The sequence below is a fragment of the Schistocerca serialis genome, chromosome 5, assembly GCF_023864345.2.
Source record: "Schistocerca serialis cubense isolate TAMUIC-IGC-003099 chromosome 5, iqSchSeri2.2, whole genome shotgun sequence".
Classification (NCBI taxonomy): domain Eukaryota; kingdom Metazoa; phylum Arthropoda; class Insecta; order Orthoptera; family Acrididae; genus Schistocerca; species Schistocerca serialis.
Window position 1 is genome coordinate 681,730,978 of NC_064642.1, and position 17,961 is coordinate 681,748,938.

A 17,961-nucleotide genomic window follows, 5' to 3' on the forward strand; every position below is an offset into this window, starting at 1 on the left:
AACACATCATGAACGAAAAGAGGCAAAGGAATAGCCCTTATAGGACTATTTTGACATCTGTTGTGCAATGTGTGGGAATACATTCACCCAGTTTACATGCGTTTCCAGAACCGGATTTCGTAAGCCGATGACCCAGTTCCGCTTTTGATTGGCAAGGTAAACACTTCAATATCGATTCTGGAAATTTGCTTTTATAAAGCCATTTTTCCAGTTCCACAATCGATTTTCGTGCCCATGGTTCAAATGGTTCAAATGGCTCTGAGCACTATGGGACTTAACTACTGTGGTCATCAGTCCCCTAGAACTTAGAACTAGCTAAACCTAACTAACCTAAGGACATCACACACATCCATGCCCGAGGCAGGATTCGAACCTGCGACCGTAGCGGTCACGCGGTTCCAAACTGTAGCGCCTATAACCGCACGGCCACTCCTGGCGGCTTCGTGCCCATGTAAACAGCTCGGAAAGTCTAGTAATTTTTACGTCTTTGCGTACCTACTGAAGGGCAGCTGTCAGTCCATAGCCGGCAGCTAGCAGGCGGCGTGGCAACAGTGTACTGTCAGTTGGTAGCTGGCAACTGGCAGGTGGCGTGGCAACGGTTTAGCCACAGCTGACAACTTCAATTACTACTTGGACACTATATCGTGGCAGTCAGCCTCGACTGTAAACAAATTAGGAAAACAAACAAACAGACTCTCTTACTTCTATATAAGAAGACAAAGCATTTCACAGAACGTAAGACTTCTTTTCTCAAAGGAAACAATTCTGGCAGAGGAGGCTTACCTTTTACAAGGTGGCACGTGAAAAGCCCTCATTTGTTTACGCTCACAGCCAGTTGCCATAATGCAGTGTCAGAGAAATAGCAAGTAATTGTAATTGAAGTACAGGCAGGCCATATTTTTAACTGAGAGGACGGAATATATTATAAAGAAAAGAAATTAGTTTTAGAGATCATTTTAATTTTCTTAACAAAAATAGCAATGCCAACAGAAGTCAGTTAGTAATTATTTTGTAAATGATAGAAGACAGAAACAAAATTCCTACAAAGCTATAGCTCAGGTACGTTCACTGAGCATCTACCAAGAAAAATGCTTTCTTCTTTACTATAGATGAGCCTGTAGGAATAAGAATGGAATCCTAATGTGATGGTTGAGGGTGCTGCTGCTGACACAATTTTGAAAAGTTGAGTTCATTTCTTGACAACTGGAGACGATGTCTGGTTCCGCATCTAGACAGCCTCGGTACTTAGTTTTGTGGGCAGCTTAGATCGAGAATCCAGACTCACACATGTATGTTGTGGCAAACGGAAGAAGTACATGTTTAGCCTTTGCAACATGGGGGAAGTATTTCTTGTTATCCAAACGGATCCAAAAGTATGACTAACAGTCAATGTCAAAACTTGATTTCAAGGTAGGGTCTGTGGCAATTTCTATCAACAACTCATATTCATTTGATGATAGAATGTTCGGCTTTTTGGGTTGACCACCCATTCGTATTTCTGTAGCTTCTCATCTTCAGCTGTTGGTAAATAATGCTCCAACAATGACATCAAGCTTCGGAGATGTCCCAGGATTTGATGAAACAAATTCTTCCCAAGCGCCAATGTTTTGTTTTTCAAAAACTCCTTGAGAAGAGGAAAACACTTGACCTCCCCCTCCTCGACACTCTCTGCCCAAAAATTGATTTTCCTCTTGGATGCTCGAACTTTGTCGATAGCAGTGACATTTGTTTCACTTTGCCCTTGGAGTGAAATATTCATTTCATTCATTTTGGAGAAAATATATGACAAATGGGCAAGTATACACTGCCAATTTTCGTCATGAATAAGGTCTGCTAATTTGGTGCCAAGCTGCAAAGGGAAAGCTAAGACTTCCAATCTTAATTCGTTCAACCGAGAGAGTGCATTCCCAAGTGAGAGCCACCTCACTTCTGTGTGGAGAAGCAGGGAACGATGAAGGCTTCCCATATCTTCACACAGTATTGTGAAAAGTCTTGACTTCAACGGCCTTGATTTTATGTAGTTAATATTTTGAATGTATTCGTCTAAAACTTTCTTGAATGTAACAGGCATTTGTTTCGTAGCTAAAGCGTATCTGTGGAGAGCACAATGACTACTGCTGCAGTTCTTGGCGTTTTCTTTTATTTTCGTTATTGCTCCGTCTGTAGGACCCGTCATAGCTTTTGCACCATCTGTGCACACATCTATGCAAATACACCACGAAACTTCGTTAGTCCTTAAAAAAATCATCCAATTGACGGAATATTTCAGCTCCTGTTGTGTTGGCAGGTAGTGGTCTGCACAATAAGAGGTCTTCCTCAAAACATCCAGAATATTCATAATGGACAAAAGCCAATAAAATCAGTAACCCTGCAACATCAGTGGATTCAGCTATCTGCAGAGAAAATGAATTGTGTTGGATGCTAGAAACAAGAGTGTCTTTCACATAATTAGACATGCCAACAATGCGTCTCTTGACAGTATTGTTTGATAATAGCACCGAAGATACAAGCTTTACTGCCTTTTCGTCTAGCATGCAAGAAAATATATCATTAACACATGGCTTTACGACATTTTCTACAATGGTATGTACTTTGCCTGTTTTTGACACTCGATAACTAACCAAGAAAGAAGCTTTTAATGAATTTTCATTAATTGTTTTTGCATGAGTTTTCATGCAATGCTGAGAAGTAGCTAGTTCAGCACTCTTCCTTTTGAAAAAATCGATGTCTTTAGCCTGGAAATCCAGGTGAGTACCCTCAAAATGACGGCGCAATTTAACTGGAACCATTGAACTATTTGGAAGGACTCGCGCAAAAATTACACATTGAGTTATACCCTCCTTTGTCTCTATAAAGCCCATTTCTAAATAGCTTTCGTTGTACTTACGCTTCTTGGTTATTCCGCTTCTACAGGATATTGCAACCAATGGAGTATTTGCGGCGTTTTCACATAATAAATCCGGCTGTGGAGCTTTTTGTGATTGTTCTTCCTTTGGTCATCCTCCCTCCTCATTCATTTCAACTGGAAACTTTCCTTGTTGTGAAGGCAATGGAGAAACTGCACCCTTGTTCAATGATCCTGACTTCAGCCACCGATCCATGTTAGAAGTAATAAACTGGTCAAAAATCGACTTATGAAATAGGTAGTGCACTGACAAAGCAAGTTTAACATTTAATGATGCCTGGGGACGCATACGTGCCAGCGCGCGCTGTGATTGGTCGACAAAGCTCGCTCCGTGCATGCGTAAAAGGTTTCAGCGCATCTAGCGCCATGAGCCGGCGCACAAACAACCCCCGTATTGTTGCGAAACAGTCGATCAGAGAAGCCGCCTTCTCCGGCACTAAACTGTGTATGCGTTCTCACTTAGGAACCTCAAAGGCTGCTTGGGGATACGACCTGAAGTAAAAGTACACATGTTTTTCACACGAAAAGAAAAATAGTGATGAATTGGGAAGCCCTGTGTTAGAGCAAACGGAATTCAGTCAAGAATTGTTGAGCCGTGTTATCACTGGTAATGAAAGTTGTTTTTTTCAGTATGATCCAGAGGCAAAAAGCCGGTGATGAAAGTTTTTTTTTTGTACAGTATGATCCAGAGGCAAAACGCCGAAATTCGCGATGGTGCTCAAAGGGATCACCCAGACCAAAACAATCTCGCATGTCAAAGTCAAAAGTGAAATGCATGCTTGTATGCTTCTTTGATTCCAAGGGAATTGTTCCCAGAATGAGATATTCACTCTACAGCGGGGTGTGCCCTGATATGAAACTTCCTGGCAGATTAAAACTGTGTGCCGGACCAACACTCGAACTCGGGACCTTTGCCTTTCGCGGGCAAGTGCTCTACCAACTGAGCTACCCAAGCACGACTCACGCCCCCCTTCTCACAGCTTTACTTCTGCCAGTATCTCGTCTCCTACCCTCCAAACTTTACAGAAGCTCTCCTGCGAACCTTGCAGAACTAGCACTCTTGAAAGAAAGGATATTGCGGAGACATGGCTCAGCCACAGCCTGGGGGATGTTTCCAGAATGAGATTTTCACTCTGCTGAGGAGTGTGCGCTGATATGAAACTTCCTGGCAGATTGAAACTGTGTGCCGGACCGAGACTCGAACTCGAGACCTTTGCCCTTCGTGGGAAAGGGCTCTACCAAACTGCGAAGGAGAGCTTCGTGAAGTTTGGAAGGTATTAGACGAGATACTGGCAGAAGTAAAGCTGTGAGGACGGGACGTGAGTCGTGCTTGGGTAGCTCAGTTGGTAGAGCACTTGCCCGAGAAAGGCAAAGGTCCCGAGTTCGAGTCTCGGTCCGGCACAGAGTTTTAGTCTGCCAGGAAGTTTCATATCAGCGTACAGTCCGCTGCAGAGTGAAAATCTCACTATGGAAACATCCCCCAGGCTGTGGTTAAGCCATGTGTCCGCCATAACTTTTCTTTCAGGAGTAGTAGCTATGCAGGGTTCGCAGGAGAGCTTCTGTAAAGTTTGGAAGGTAGGAGACGAGATACTGGCAGAAGTAAAGCTGTGAGGACGGGGCGTGAGTCGTGCTTGGGTAGCTCAGTTGGTAGAGCACTTGCCTGCGAAAGACAAAGGTCCCGAGTTCGAGTCTCGGTCCTGCACGCAGTTTTAATCTGCCTGGAAGTTTCAAGGGAATTGTTCATAAAGAGTGGTTGCCTCCTGGACAAACAGTTAACCAATATTACTACAAGGAAATTTTAGAAAGACTTCGTAAAAGAGTTCTTCGTGTCCTTGCCAACATTGCTGATAATTGGATTCTGCATCACGATAATCCGCCATTCCATACTGCTCTGTCAGTACAGCAATTTTTAACTTCAAAACAAATTTCAGTACTACCACACCCACCTTATTCACCAGATATCGGCTCTGTGCGACTTTTTTCTATTTCCAAGAGTCGAAACGGCGGTCAAGGGACACCATTTTCGAACAACACAAGGTGTCCAAAAAGGTGTGACGAGGGTTTTGGAGGATATTACAGAAGATGAGTTCCAGAAATGGAACTTCCTGGCGTATTAAAACTGTGTGCCGGACCGAGACTCGAACTTGGAACCTTTGCCTATCGCGGGCAAGTGCTCTACCAACTGACCTACCCAAGCACGACTCACGCCCCGTCCTCACAGCTTCACTTCTAGCAGTACCTCGTCTCCTACCTTCCAAACTTTACAGAAGTTCTCCCCCAGGCTGTGGGTAAGCCATGTCTCCGCAATATCCTTTCTTTCAGGAGTGCTAGTTCTGCAAGGTTCGTAGGAGAAATTCAGTAAGTTTGGAAGGTAGGAGACGAGATACGAGGTACTGGTAGAAGTTAAGCTATGAAGACGGGGCGTGAGTCGTGCTTGGGTAGCTCAGTTGGTGGAGCACTTGCCCGCGAAAGGCAAAGGTCCCGAGTTCTAGTCTCGGTTCGTCACACAGTTTTGATGTGCCAGGAAGTTTCATATCAGCGCACACTCCGCTGCAGAGTGAAAATCTCATTCGAGTTCCAGAAATGTTACCATCAATGGCAGAAGCGCTGGAAAAAGGATGTGCAATCAGAAGGGAACTACTTTGAAGGAGACAACCCTAAACTTGACTAAAACGGTAACCAATATTTTTTTTCACATCAGTCTCATTACTTTATTGTCGTACCTCGTATATTACGAGCTCTTACGCCTCTTTTTTCTGGTAACCAGTCCAAAATAGCTGGCCGAGGTGGCCGAGCGGTTCTAGGCGTTTCAGTCCGGATCCGCGCTGCTGCTACGGTCGCAGGTTCGAATCCTGCCTCGGGCATGGATGTGTGTGAGGTCCTTAGATTAGTTAGGTTTAAGTAGTTCTAAGTCTAGGGGACTGATGACCTCAGATGTTAAGTCCTATAGTGCTTAGAGCCGTTTGAACCGTTTTTAGTCAAAAATATTTGAGTAGAAAACCATGTACGTAAGATGTATTTCCGTCAGTATCTGATCACATCTTGTGACGTACTGTACGCGGTATACCGCATCGCCATTTAATTCCGCTCGGCGTGGCCGTCCGACCGGGCCCATACATCTTGGCCTGGTAACTCGGAGCGGGGAACTCGTTCATATTTATAATACAACAATTCACGGGGCGTGTGTGCGTGCTGATGAATAATGCACAGTGTCGCGATGGTATCGCGGTCACGTGACGCCGCCCAAACAATCACTTGCGGCCGGCCAGCCGCCATTGTTGCGTGGTGGGCGGCAGATGGCGCGGCCGCGACGCGCTAATACCCGCATTTTTATGAACACATTATTTTAATTTCTAACCCAGAATTAGGTAGGACGGGCCCTCGTGAAACATTACCGCGTGTATATATTCCAGCCACCGGTCGTGATATTTTCCTCTTATTAGTGGTTTATTCCTGCTTGATGGAGAACTCTGAAGAGAACACAGGAACCTCAGGAAGTTTTCTTTCCATTAGAATATTAATCGAATAAATTGTAAGCGGCACATATACAGGGTGAGTGACCTAACATTACCGCTGGATATATTTCGTAAACCACATCAAATACTGAAGAATCGATTCCACAGACCGAACGTGAGGAGAGGGGCTAGTGTAATTGGTTAATACAAACATAAAAAAATGCACGGAAGTATGTTTTTTAACACAAACCTACGTTTTTTTAAATGGAACCCCGTTAGTTTTGTTAGCACATCTGAACATATAAACAAATACGTAATCAGTGCTGTTTGTTGCATTGTAAAATGTTAATTACATCCGGAGATATTGTAACCTAAAGTTGACGCTTGAGTACCACTCCTCCGCTGTTCGATCGTGTGTATCGGAGAGCACCGAATTACGTAGGGATCCAAAGGGAACACTGATGGACCTTAGGTACAGAAGAGACTGGAACAGCACATTACGTCCACATGCTAACACCTTTTTATTGGTCTTTTTCACTGACGCACATGTACATTACCATGAGGGGTGAGGTACACGTACACACGTGGTTTCCGTTTTCAATTACGGAGTGGAATAGAGTGTGTTCCGACATGTCAGGCCAATAGATGTTCAATGTTGTGGCCATCATTTGCTGCACACAATTGCAATCCCGTGGCGTAATGAATGTCGTACACGCTGCAGTACATATGGTGCAATGTCGCCGCAAGCTGCCACAATACGTTGTTTCATATCCTCTGGGGTTGTAGGCACATCACGGTACACATTCTCCTTTAACGTACCCCACAGAAAGAAGTCCAGAGGTGTAAGATGAGGAGAACGGGCTGGCCAATTTATGCGTCCGCCACGTCCTATGAAACGCCCGTCGAACATCCTGCCAAGGGTCAGCCTAGTGTTAATTGCGGAATGTGCAGGGTCACCATTATGCTGATACCACATACGTCGACGCGTTTCCAGTGGGACATTTTCGAGCAACGTTGGCAGATCATTCTGTAGAAACGCGATGTTTGTTACAACACGCAACTGAGCGTCGGAGGTTTCAAGCGTCAAATTTAGATTACAATATCTCCGGATGTAATTAACATTTTACAATGCAACAAACGGCACTGATTACGTATTTGTTTATATGTTCAGATGTGCTAACAAAACTAACGGGGTTCCTTTTAAAAAAACGTAGGTTTGTGTTAAAAAACATACTTCCGTGCATTTTTGTATGGTTTGTATTAAACAGTTACACTAGCCCTTCTCTTCACGTTCCGTCTGTGGAATCGGTTCGTCAGTATTTGATGTGGTTTACGAAATATATCCAGCGGTAACGTTAGGTGACTCACCCTGTATATGGAAATACCTTCTCTTGGACACGTATCAACAAAAGAAACAACTGTATGTATGTAGTATATTTATAAATTCTACTATCTAGGGGCATGAAAGGGAAGCAGCGTTTGGGAAGGGAGTGAGACAGGGTTGTAGCCTGTCCCCGATGTTATTCAATCTGTATGTTGAGCAAGCAGTAAAGGAAACAAAAGAAAAATTCGGAGTAGGTATTAAAGTCCATGGAGAAGAAATAAAAACGTTGAGGTTCGCCGATGACATTGTAATTGGTTCATGGTTGATATGGCTCTGAGCACTATGGGACTTAACATCTCTGGTCATCAGTCCCCTAGAACTTAGAACTACTTAAACCTAACTAACCTAAGGACAGCGCACAACACCCAGTCATCACGAGGCAGAGAAAATCCCTGACCCCGCCGGGAATCGAACCTGGGACATTGTAATTCTGTCAGAGTCAGCAAAGGACTTGGAAGAACAGTTGGACGGAATGGACAGTGTCTTGAAAGGAGGATATAAGATGAACATCAACAAAAGCAAAACGAGGATAATGGAATGTAGTCGAATTAAGTCGGGTGATGCTGAGGGAATTAGATTAGGAAATGAGACACTTAAAGTAGTAAAGGAGTTTTGCTATTTGGGGAGCAAAATAACTGATGATGGTCGAAGTAGAGAGGATATAAAATGTAGACTGGCAATGGCAAGGAATGCGTTTCTGAAGAAGAGAAATTTGTTAACATCGAGTATAGATTTAAGTGTCAGGAAGTCGTTTCTGAAAGTATTTGTATGGAGTGTATCCATGTATGGAAGTGAAACATGGACGATAAATAGTTTAGACAAGAAGAGAATAGAAGCTTTCGAAATGTGGTGCTACAGAGGAATGCTGAAGATTAGATGGATAGATCACATAACTAATGAGGAGGTATTGAATAGGATTGCGGAGAAGAGGAGTTTGTGGCACAACTTGACAAGAAGAAGGGACTGGTTGGTAGGACATGTTCTGAGGCATCAAGGGATCACAAATTTAGCATTGGAGGGCAGCGTGGAGGGTAAAAATCGTAGAGGGAGACAAAGAGATGAATACACTAACCAGATTCAGAAGGATGTAGGTTGCAGTAGGTACTGGGAGATGAAGAAGCTTGCACAGGATAGAGTAGCCTAGAGAGCTGCATCAAACCAGTCTCAGGACTGAAGACAACAACAACAAACAACAACTATCTAGTTTCTATCTGTAAGTTGCAGCGGCCTTGCCCTTTGCGCAATACCGAGTCAGAAACGGAAAGACGCTATTTCATAATAATTTCCTCTTGTTATTCATCATATAATTTCCCTACACAGCCTGTGGTACCTCAATAATGGGCCGTCCGGGGTGGCCGAGCGGTTCTAGGCGCTACAGTCTGGAACCGCACGACCGCTACCTGCCTCGGGCATGGATGTGTGTCATGTCCTTAGGTTAGTTAGGTTTAATTAGTTCTAAGTTCTAGGGGACTGATGACCTTAGAAGTTAAGTGCCATAGTGCTCATAGCCATTTGAACCATTTTTTGAACCTCAATAATGCGGCGCTTCATGGATGTGGACTTTATTCTAACACAACTGTTTTCTCACGAACAGACTCAGCTCTTTCTCTATACACATCTATTTGTACAGTCATACTCTCTAACCCATTGTGAAGTTATGGCAGAGGGCACCTTCCATTGTACTACTTATAGGGTTCCAAGGGTTCTGCCATATTCTACTGGCTTATGAGCCAAATAAATCAGTATCCGTAAGTCTTGCCCTTTTTTTTTAATGCATTCAATAATATTGTTGGACCTTGTAGAAAGGGAACCACACATTTTAGCAAATATTCTAGGATGGCTCACACTACTGTTTAGCAAACAATCTCATTTGCAGAATGACTGCATTCCCCCACTGAACTGCAGCAAGTTAATTTCGACTCAGCTTTAGTCATCATTCCGCTTGATATCCACAGAAATTGTTACTCTGAGGTCCCTGTTTAACTTAACTAGTTCCAGCTGTGGCTCATCAGATTTTTTTTTCTGTTTTTGTCTCCAGAAACCATCCATACAACCAGCTTCTAATATATGAAAAACCAAAAACAACATACCCTCCTTAGAAAAATTAATATTTTCATCCAATTTATCGCCTAACCATTCACACATCTGCATGCGTCCATTGGGTTTATCTAAATTAAAGTGATGCAATACCTGTGACTTGTATGGATGAAATCTCTCCTCTGCCAGGATTCTTTGGATGGTTGACCTTAGAACACACAACTCCGACGATGTTCGACGAAGCGATTCTTTTGGTCTGGTGTAAACCTTTGCCAAGGCAGTCTCTTCCGTTTCGTCTGAAGTCTTTGGTCGTCCAGAACGGGCTTTGTCCAACACACTGCTTGTTTCTTTAGACTTGGTGATTAGTATCCCGACGGCAGTGAAACAAATAGGTTGACGATGAGGGTATCGAAGATTAAATTCTTCCGCTATTTTGCGATACGACCATCCTTCTCGTCCACTTAAAGAGTACCAACTCCACTCGTTCTGCTTTAGGCAGAGTCATCATTCAATCTGGAAAAAACAAAATTTATTAGAATTATTGAATGTATTTTAATATTATTTTTTGAATATTTACTGTTGCTGCGTCATGTAGTGTATATACTGCACGACAGAGCTAACGGAGCTATACTGGGACAGTAATATATATATGCCACCTAGAGTAACTCCGAAAGTATGGTAGTAGCTGAAAAGTGGGACAACGGCGGCCATAATATGACGTTGGTTTTTTGTTGCAAGGTGGGGTCGCGTCATAGATATGAAGGTCAACTTTGTTTTTTTAAATGGGTTGCTATAGTTTGGTATTTATTTTCTGATGGCGGCTACCGAGACGAATCCAAGATGTGTAAGAATAAGGTCTTTGAAGGTCAACGTCGGTCCGAAAGGTGGCATGGACATCCATTTACAGAAGGTGTTCGAAGTGATGACCATTGGTATCAATGCAGTGCTGCAATCTTTTTATCACATCGGCACTTACCGAAACACATGCTCTGACAATTCTCTCTCGTATATCTTCAAGTGTAGTTGGAACGTCTTTATAAACAATGTCTTTTACGAATCCCCACGAGTTATACTTGGTGGTAATAGACTCACCCTGTACATACGAGGGTCACTCCAAAATAAACGCACACAATTTTTTAAAAAATCCATCTTTTATTCTACATGACTGAAAGTTTTCAAGTGTGTAGATACATCTTTTAGGAACAATATTTTCATTTCTCCACATAATTTCCATCCCTCTCAACTGCCTTACGCCATCTTGGAACCAGCGCCTGTATACCGGCACGGTAAAATTCTGGACCAAGCTGTTGGAGCCACTGTTTGGCAGCGTGCACAAGGGAGTCATCATCTTCAAACCTTGTTCCACGAAGAGAGTCTTTCAGTTTCCCAAAGAGATGATATTATGGAGCCAGGTGAGGACTGTAAGGCGGGTGTTTCAGTGTTGTCTATCCGAGTTTTGTGATCGCTTCCATGGTTTTTTGACTGACATGTGGCCGTTCATTGTCGTGCAACAGTAAAACATACTGCTTTTGCCGATGTGGTCGAACACGACTCAGTCGAGTTTGAAGTTTCTTCAGTATCGTCACCTATGCATCTACTTGGCATGATGTCTACAAACAAGAGTCCTTCGGAATCGAAAAACACCGTAGCCATAACTTTTCCAGCAGAAGGAATGGTTTTGAATTTTTTTTTCTTGGGTGAATTTGCATGATGCCACTCCACTGATTGCCTCTTCGTCTCTGGTGAAAAATGATGGAGCTACGTGTCATCACCTGTCACAATTCTTCCAAGAAATTCATCTCCAGCATTCTCGTACTGTTCCAAAAGTTCGCTGCATACCGTTTTTCTTCTTTCTTTGTGAGCCACTGTCAACATCCTGGGAACCGACCTGGGACAAACCTTTTTTAACGCCAACACTATCAGTATTCTGCAAACACTTCCTTCCCCTATCCCAGCGAAGCGTACAATTCGTTCACTGTGATGCGCCTGACAGCAGTCTCCAATTCGTTAACTCTCTACACATTGTCTGGAGTGTGTGCAGTACAAGACCTGCCGCTGCGAGGACAATCCTCAATATTGCCGCGCCCGCTTTCATTACGTAACCTGCTTGCCCACCAACTGTACCGCGATCGACAGCAGCATCTCCACACACCTTTTTCAACCTCTTGTGGATGTTTCCCACTGTCTCGTTTTCACAGCACAGGAATTCTATGAAAGCACGTTGATTCTGAAGAACGTCAAGTGTAGCAGCCACCTTGAAGGAATGCTGTGATGGTGCCACTCACGGGAACAGGTTGAACTAAGTTTGAAAACAAGCGGGAAGGATGGATCTACACACTGTAAAACTTTCAGACATGCAGAATGAAATCTCTATTTTTACAAAAATAGTGTGCATTTCTTTTGTAGTGACCCTTGTATATACACTACTGGCCATTAAAATTGCTACACAAAGAAGAAATGCAGATGATAAACGGGCATTCATTAGACAAATATATTATACTAGAACTGACATGTGATTACATTTTCACGCAATTTGGGTGCATAAACACTGAGAAATCAGTACCCAGAACAACCACCCCTGGCCGTAATAACGGCCTTGATACGCCTGGGCATTGAGTGAAACAAAGTTTGGATGGCGTGTAAAGGTACAGCTGCCCATGCAGCTTCAACACGATACCACAGTTCATCAAGAGTAGTGACTGGCGTATTGTGACGAGCCAGTTGCTCGGCCACCATTGACCAGACGTTTTCAATTGGTGAGAGATCAGGAGAATGTGCTGGCCAGGTCAGAAGTCGAACATTTTCTGTATCCAGAAAGGCCCGTACAGGACCTGGAACACGCGGTCGTGCATTATCCCGCTGAAATGTAGGGGTTCGCAGGGATCGAATGAAGGGTAGACTCACGGGTCGTAACTCATCCGAAATGTAACATCCACTGTTCAAAGTGCCGTCAATGCGAACAAGAGGTGAGCGAGACGTATAACCAATGGCAACCCATACCATCACGCCGGGTGGTACCCCAGTATGGCGATGACGGATACACGCTTCCAATGTGCATTCACCGCGATGTCGCCAAACACGAATTCGACCATCATGATGCTGCAAACAGAACCTGGATTCATCCGGAAAAAATGACGTTTTGTCACTCGTGCACCCAGGTTCGTCGTTGACTACACCATCGCAGGCGCTCCTGTCTGTGATGCAGCGTCAGGGGTAACCGCAGCCATGTTCTCCGAGCTGATAGTCCATGCTGTTGCAAACGTCGTCGAACTGTTCGTGCAGATGGTTTTTGTCTTGCAAACGTCCCCATCTGTTGACTCAGGGATCGAGATGTGGCTGTACGATCCGCTACAGCCATGCGGATACGATGCCTGTCATCTCGACTGCTAGTGATACGAGACCGTTGGGATCCAGCACCGCGTTCCGTATTATCCTCCTGAACCCACTGATTCCATATTGTGCTAACAGTCATTGGATCTCGACCAACGCGACCAGCAATGTCGCGATACGATAAACCGCAATCGCGATAGGCTACAGTCCGACCTTTAGCAAAGTCGGAAACGTGATGGTATGCATTTCTCCGCCTTACACGAGGCATCACAACAACGTTTCACCAGGCAACGCCGGTCGACTGCTGTTTGTGTGTGAGAAATCGGTTGGAAACTTTCCTCATGTCAGCACTTTGTAGGTGTCGCCACCGGCGCCAGCCTTGTGTGAATGCTCCGAAAAGCTAATCATTTGCATATCACAGCATCTTCTTCCTGTCGGTTAAATTTCGCGTGTGTAGCGCGGCATCTTCATGGTGTAGCAATTTTGATGGCCAGTAGTGTATGTGTGTGTTCTCGTGTGTGTGTGTGTGTGTGTGTGTGTGTGTGTGTGTGTGTGTGAGTGTGTGTAAAGGTACGTTGCGATAGCGTGTCCTACAATCATTCAAGGTGAAATACGTTTTATACGACTCACTCTGTATGTGAACGTCGGCGTCGTTTATTGTGTGCACGTGGTGCAGGAAATGTTTATGAGCAAGAGGACCCAACGCAGTTTTTGGCACGGACACACTTCAGGGGGAACCGAGCAGCGACCGACAGGAGCCGCCAGGGCTGTGTAGTGACGTGGGCAGTAGCGCGGTCGTGTCTGCGCCGGTATTCATGGCTTCGGAACGCGTGCATCGAGTAACCGATCCGGCAGCCGTGCTGGAATGCCGTCACTTTGTAGCTGACACCGGCGCCCGGCGTGTTCGGACGAGTCGCAAGGAATGTCCGATCACACGCACACGCGGGCGGTCGGCGGCGCGTGAATGCATTGTCCCGGCAGCGGCACCCAGCGCGTGACACACAAGCGGCACGGCCCGGCGCGCAGATGTACAAGCGCAGCAAACAGGCGTGCCGCGTCAAGTTAAGCCCGCTCTCTCAGCGCGGGCGCGTAAATCAGCTTACATAAACATGGATCGCGGCGTGGGCGGGGAGCTCGCCGGCCGTGGGGGTTAGCCGAGAGGGCGGCTGCGGAGCAGCCGCATAAAACACGCGGGGGGTTGGCACCACTGGCCGGCGGCGTCGCATTTTTGGCGGCCGGGTCCGACGCGATGCGACTGGCGGCGTGAGGGGACGGGGTGGGTAGCGCTGCGGAAGAGTATGGGACATACTGTGTTTGTGTGTGTGTGTGTGTGTGTGTGTGAGAGAGAGGGGGGGGGGGGGGATGAAACGGGTGGGAGGAGAAAAAGGGAGGGAGGCAGCAGCGCAAAACTGGGAGCGCCGGCACCGGGATGGAGCCCTGGGGGTACCGCAGACCACACACAGGCAGTAGTGCCAACCCACTCCTCCGCCCCCCACCCTCGCGGGACACCGATATTTGCATTCAAATTAGCGCACCGCGCGCATCAACTGAAATAATGTATGACGCCCATACTTCAATGCGGATAGCGATCACTGTAGCATGCAAAACGAATCCGCCGTTAGACAAAGAGGGCGTGGGAGGAACGCGTGCGGCAGGCACGGGGACGAGGGAGCCGACGGGGCGAGCTCCTCTGCTGCTCTGCGCTGTTGCTGCCACCGCGTCCGAATTACGACATTAAAATAACAAAATTATGCGCCCGGGCAATGAAAACGTTCCCTGCGCGCCTCGTTTATCGCCGCTGTTTTTCCACGGACTCTGACGCACGCCGACCCCTACGCCGCCGCTGTGCACCGCAGCACTGCTTTGTTCTTTACCTTACCAGGGGGCCGGGAGCAACTAGAGCTCAGATTAGGCCACACATCTGCTTTACACATGCCGATATTGCACTACTACATTCAAAATTTAGGAACTGTACCAATCTTACTTAACCAAACTAAAGTAATAGGGATCCTAAACACCAGGAAACTCAAATAACAGACCAGACAGTCCCTCTTCTGGAAGGCAGGTGCCGACAGGTGTGAATATTACCGAACCATCGATTTAATGTCATCGTTGTACAATAGCCAACGGCCTTGTTGCAATGGTAACAGCAGTTCCCCTCAGATCAACGAATTTAAGCGCTCTCGGGCTCTGCTACATCTACATCTACATACATACTCCGCAAGCCATCTGACTAGCGGAGGGTACTTTGAGTCCCTCTATCGGTTCTCCCTTCTATTCCAGTCTCGTATTGTTCGTGGAAAGAAAGATTATCAGTATGCCTCTGTGTGGGCTCTAATCTCTCTGATTTTATCCTCATGGTCTCTTCGCGAGATATACACTCCTGGAAATGGAAAAAAGAACACATTGACACCGGTGTGTCAGACCCACCATACTTGCTCCGGACACTGCGAGAGGGCTGTACAAGCAATGATCACACGCACGGCACAGCAGACACACCAGGAACCGCGGTGTTGGCCGTCGAATGGCGCTAGCTGCGCAGCATTTGTGCACCGCCGCCGTCAGTGTCAGCCAGTTTGCCGTGGCATACGAAGCTCCATCGCAGTCTTTAACACTGGTAGCATGCCGCGACAGCGTGGACGTGAACCGTATGTGCAGTTGACGGACTTTGAGCGAGAGCGTATAGTGGGCATGTGGGAGGCCGGGTGGACGTACCGCCGAATTGCTCAACACGTGGGGCGTGAGGTCTCCACAGTACATCGATGTTGTCGCCAGTGGTCGGCGGAAGGTGCACGTGCCCGTCGACCTGGGACCGGACCGCAGCGACGCACGGATGCACGCCAAGACCGTAGGATCCTACGCAGTGCCGTAGGGGACCGCACCGCCACTTCCCAGCAAATTAGGGACACTGTTGCTCCTGGGGTATCGGCGAGGACCATTCTCAACCGTCTCCATGAAGCTGGGCTACGGTCCCGCACACCGTTAGGCCGTCTTCCGCTCACGCCCCAACATCGTGCAGCCCGCCTCCAGTGGTCTCGCGACAGGCGTGAATGGAGGGACGAATGGAGACGTGTCGTCTTCAGCGATGAGAGTCGCTTCTGCCTTGGTGCCAATGATGGTCGTATGCGTGTTTGGCGCCGTGCAGGTGAGGCCACAATCAGGACTGCATACGACCGAGGCACACAGGGCCAACACCCGGCATCATGGTGTGGGGAGCGATCTCCTACACTGGCCGTACACCACTGGTGATCGTCGAGGGGACACTGAATAGTGCACGGTACATCCAAACCGTCTTCGAACCCATCGTTCTACCATTCCTAGACCGGCAAGGGAACTTGCTGTTCCAACAGGACAATGCACGTCCGCATGTATCCCGTGCCACCCAAAGTGCTCTAGAAGGTGTAAGTCAACTACCCTGGCCAGCAAGATCTCCGGATCTGTCCCCCATTGAGCATGTTTGGGACTGGATGAAGCGTCGTCTCACGCGGTCTGCACGTCCAGCACGAACGCTGGTCCAACTGAGGAGCCAGGTGGAAATGGCATGGCAAGCCGTTCCACAGGACTACATCCAGCATCTCTACGATCGTCTCCATGGGAGAATAGCAGCCTGCATTGCTGCGAAAGGTGGATATACACTGTACTAGTGCCGACATTGTGCATGCTCTGTTGCCTGTGTCTATGTGCCTGTGGTTCTGTCAGTGTGATCATGTGATGTATCTGACCCCAGGAATGTGTCAATAAAGTTTCCCCTTCCTGGGACAATGAATTCACGGTGTTCTTATTTCAATTTCCAGGAGTGTACGTAGGAGGGAGCAATATACTGCTTGACTCCTCAGTGAAGGTATGTTCTCGAAACTTCAACAAAAGCCCGTACCGAGCTACTGAGCGTCTCTCCTGCAGAGTCTTCCACTGGAGTTTATCTATCATCTCCGTAACGCTTTCGCGATTGCTAAATGAGTCTGTAACGAAGCGCGCTGCTTTCCGTTGGATCTTCTCTATCTCTTCTGTCAACCCTATCTGGTACGGATCCCACACTGCTGAGCAGTATTCAAGCAGTGGGCGAATAAGCGTACTGTAACCTACTTCCTTTGTTTTCGGATTGCATTTCCTTAGGATTCTTCCAATGAATCTATGTCTGGCATCTGCTTTACCGACGATCAACTTTATAAGATCATTCCATTTTAAATAACTTCTAATGCGTACTCCCAGATAATTTATGAAATCAACTGCTTCCAGTTGCTGACCTACTATATTGTAGCTAAATGATAAGGGATCTTTCTTTCTATGTATTCGCAGCACATTACACTTGTCTACATTGAGATTCAGCTACCATTCCCTGCAGCATGCGTCAATTCGCTGCAGATCCTCCTGCATTTCAGTACAATTTTCCATTGTTACAACCTCTCGATATTCCACATCATCATCCACAGCCTCACTGAAGTTCCGATGTTATCCACAAAGTCAATTATGTATATTGTGAATAGCAACTGTCCTATGACACTCCCCTGCGGCACGCCTGAAATCACTCTTACTTCGGAAGACTTCTCTCCATTGAGAATGACGTGCTGCGTTCTGTTATCTAGGAACTCTTCAATCCATTCACACAATTGGTCCGATAGTCCATATGCTCTTAGTTTGTTCATTAAACGACTGTGGGGAACTGTATCGATCGCCTTGTGGAAGTCAAGAAACACGGCATCTACCTGGGAACCCGTGTCTATGGCCCTCTGAGTCTCGTGGACGAATAGCGCGAATAGCGCTATTACTTGGACGGGTGAGTATCCGAATATACCGAGGGCTGTTGACAAGCAATGGTGCACCCAAGGCCTTTTGAGGCCAGTTGTGGAGCA

General features: G+C 46.4%; 1 protein-coding gene and 1 non-coding gene across 4 annotated transcripts in view; both read left to right on the top strand.

The window, feature by feature from the left end:
- The window catches only part of LOC126481188 (cytotoxic granule associated RNA binding protein TIA1), a 984,901-nt gene that overhangs the window by 934,694 nt on the left and 32,246 nt on the right, over positions 1-17,961 (top strand). The window lies entirely within an intron of this gene.
- On the top strand, positions 4,233-4,307 carry Trnas-aga (transfer RNA serine (anticodon AGA)). The gene has a single exon. It is a non-coding gene; the product is annotated as a tRNA-Ser (tRNA).